Genomic DNA, 2,721 nt, shown 5'->3' with positions numbered 1-2,721 from the left:
AGAGAGAGAGAGAGAGAGAGAGAGAGAGAGAGAAACATGCAGAAAAGCGTGTAACACAATGGTTGGGACACTCATCTAGGGTGGGAGATGTTTTAGCTTGTGTCTATGCTCTACCTGATTCTCTCTCTGAGAAAACAGCTTCAGTGTATGCATATGTGTGTGTGAGAGCATGCTATTGTAGGACTCGGGACATGTAAAGCCCCACATTCAAGTCCTGAGTGTGTGCAGGAGCTCACCTCACCTGGTCTATGATCGTGCGGCCTACTTTAAGCCATGTGATTGTAGGTTGGGAGCGGCACGTGCACGTGTTGCTGGTATCAGGAGCCTCACTGGGAACCTGGTGTAAGTAACCTGGGGTAAAGGTTAGGGGTAGTGATTTATTTTTTTGGTGGGGGAAGGGGTTGGTGGGATCAGGAGAGCTGGTGGGTCTGCAGGTGGAGTTGGTGAGTCCATTTGGGAGGTTGTCTATCTGGGGGTGGCAGGTTTGGGGACTACAAATAGCTTGGTCAGGGTTGTGGCAAAAAAGAAAAACACAGCCCTGGGACTGGGGTGAGCAGCTGGGTTTTCCCAGCCCTAGGGTTGCACCCTGACCATGAACCTCTTCATGTGAACTGATATAAATTAGGCCCACTGTTTTTTGCCCAATTTTTAGGTCAATCTGAATGTAATGTCTACACTCCCCTATATGGTTTGACTAGAAGTTTCATCCTGGGCCTGTCACATCTTCCCAATGAAATATCCATGATAACTGATCAGCTTCCTTGAACAGTTTTGAGTTCAAGAAGCATTTTCCAAAAATATACAAGCAGACAACTGTATCACAGAAAAATTCCTGACCATTTCCACATGCAGCATGTTCCTTTATTCAGCTTTGGGGACGTTGGAGGAAAAAAGCTCCCTCAAAAGTTGTGCTAGGAACTAAATGTCATGTGTGAGCTAATTGCCAAGTTGTGCTCCAACTTGAGCAGCTTTCCCCAGGCTGGATCTGAGGAAGCCAGCAAGTAGCAATTTGGCAAAACAGCTCTTCCTTGCATTTTCTTTGTCGCATCCCAGTAAAGCCAGTGCCAAACATGGAACTATTATGAGTCAGGCCTTCAAAAAAATGAGTTTGGCTTAAAGGTCATAACATTTAAAAAAATAATAAATGTGGGGGTTCTATGTAGAAGCACAAAAAATAGGACTGGAAGGGACTTCCAGAGGTCATCTAGTCCAACCCCTTGCCTGAGGCAAAGGATTATTCCTTTCCAAACTATCCTATGCAAATCCGCTGTCTAACCTATTAGTAAAATTACACAGGAAACCCTGACACAACCCCAAGACATAACACTAACCTGTCACAGGGAAAGCAGGGGGACCATGATGGCCAGTTATATTTGCCTTCGCCTTTTTAAGCCTGTCAGAGTCACTTTACCAAGGTTTCTCTGCAACCAGAGAGCTAGAATTTTTTGGGGGTTGTTTTAAATGAAAGCTGAGGTGCTCACACCACCATCTGACTTCAGGGGAAGGTGCTTTAAGAAAAACACCAGAATCACTGGCAACACTGTACCTGCAACTGGCTCCTCTTTTTCTCCCACTACTTCCATGCCTCCAGATTATCACCCTGGCTCCTGAACATTTCCTACAGCAAAGAGGCCCCATTGTTTTGCCTTCCTGTGGGTTGACCAATTGGCAGGTGGTTGTCGGTGCATTGTTAGCCTGCATCACTGTTTAGCAAGCTTCTTCCCCCAGAGCAGGACCGCTTCTTCAACTGTTACCCTTTGCTAAAGGAGTGCTGCTGGAAACGTTTCCTCAATAATTCCCCAACCTGGCATTAAAGATGCCATTGGAAGCAACTAAGTGCAAATGGGCCTGAATCTGAACAGCAAATCCAACCTGCCCAATCCCAACATTTGTCCCAAGCCTTAGGACAACTCAGATCCTTTGAGACCCAAGCCCATCTGTACAATGGGCCAAACTGGAACTCCAGTCCTGAACCTCCCTGACATATTGGGAATGTATTCCCTGCCTGCCTTGCACAACTTGGGGTCATCTCTTATTTTCAGGTTATTTACCCAGAAAAATGGGAAATTTCCTGAGACTGAAGACATACACAGCTCATCAGTCAATGTGAATAACCCCATTCCTCCACCTTTTCACCCCATGGTCTCAGGCAGGCCAGGGGTTAAGAATTTCAGTAGGAGGAATCCACCTGGACTGCAATCAGCTTCAGCTGTGCCTCCTCAGACAGTGGCGATGAAAAGGAGGGAAGAAGTAAGCACGTGGGACTTTGTTTTGCTCAGTGTAGAGGGGCAGGAAAGGACTCCTGCTTTGTCCTATCATCAGAGAAAAAGTGTTCAGTTGGTTGGAGGGAGTTGAGGAGTATGCAATCTTATGCAAGCAGGAAGTTTTCTCTACATTTAGGTGGAGGCAATGAAGGTCTCAGATGCTGAAGCCTTGGGGTAGGCTTGGCTTGTGAGAGAAAAGTGATATTGAGGGGGTTTTTCATGATGGGCCATTATAAGAGGAGTGAATTTGTTCAGTAACAGCTGAAAGAAGGGTTTTGCATTACTAGCCTAGAAAGAGAGTGCTGTACCTGGATTGGAAAGCAAAGGAGTGCCTTAGGATGGTGCCATGGAAGGGGAGAGCCTGTTTGTTTCACCTCTATCTCATGGGTCTATTGATCTAATTCATAGTTTCATAGTTTCATCGATTTAGGGTCGGAAGGGACCTAGTAGATCTTCT

Source organism: Gavialis gangeticus, unplaced genomic scaffold, assembly GCF_001723915.1.
Source record: "Gavialis gangeticus isolate Ggan-Ray unplaced genomic scaffold, GavGan_comp1, whole genome shotgun sequence".
In the NCBI taxonomy this organism is placed as follows: domain Eukaryota; kingdom Metazoa; phylum Chordata; order Crocodylia; family Gavialidae; genus Gavialis; species Gavialis gangeticus.
This window is presented reverse-complemented; position numbering follows the sequence as displayed.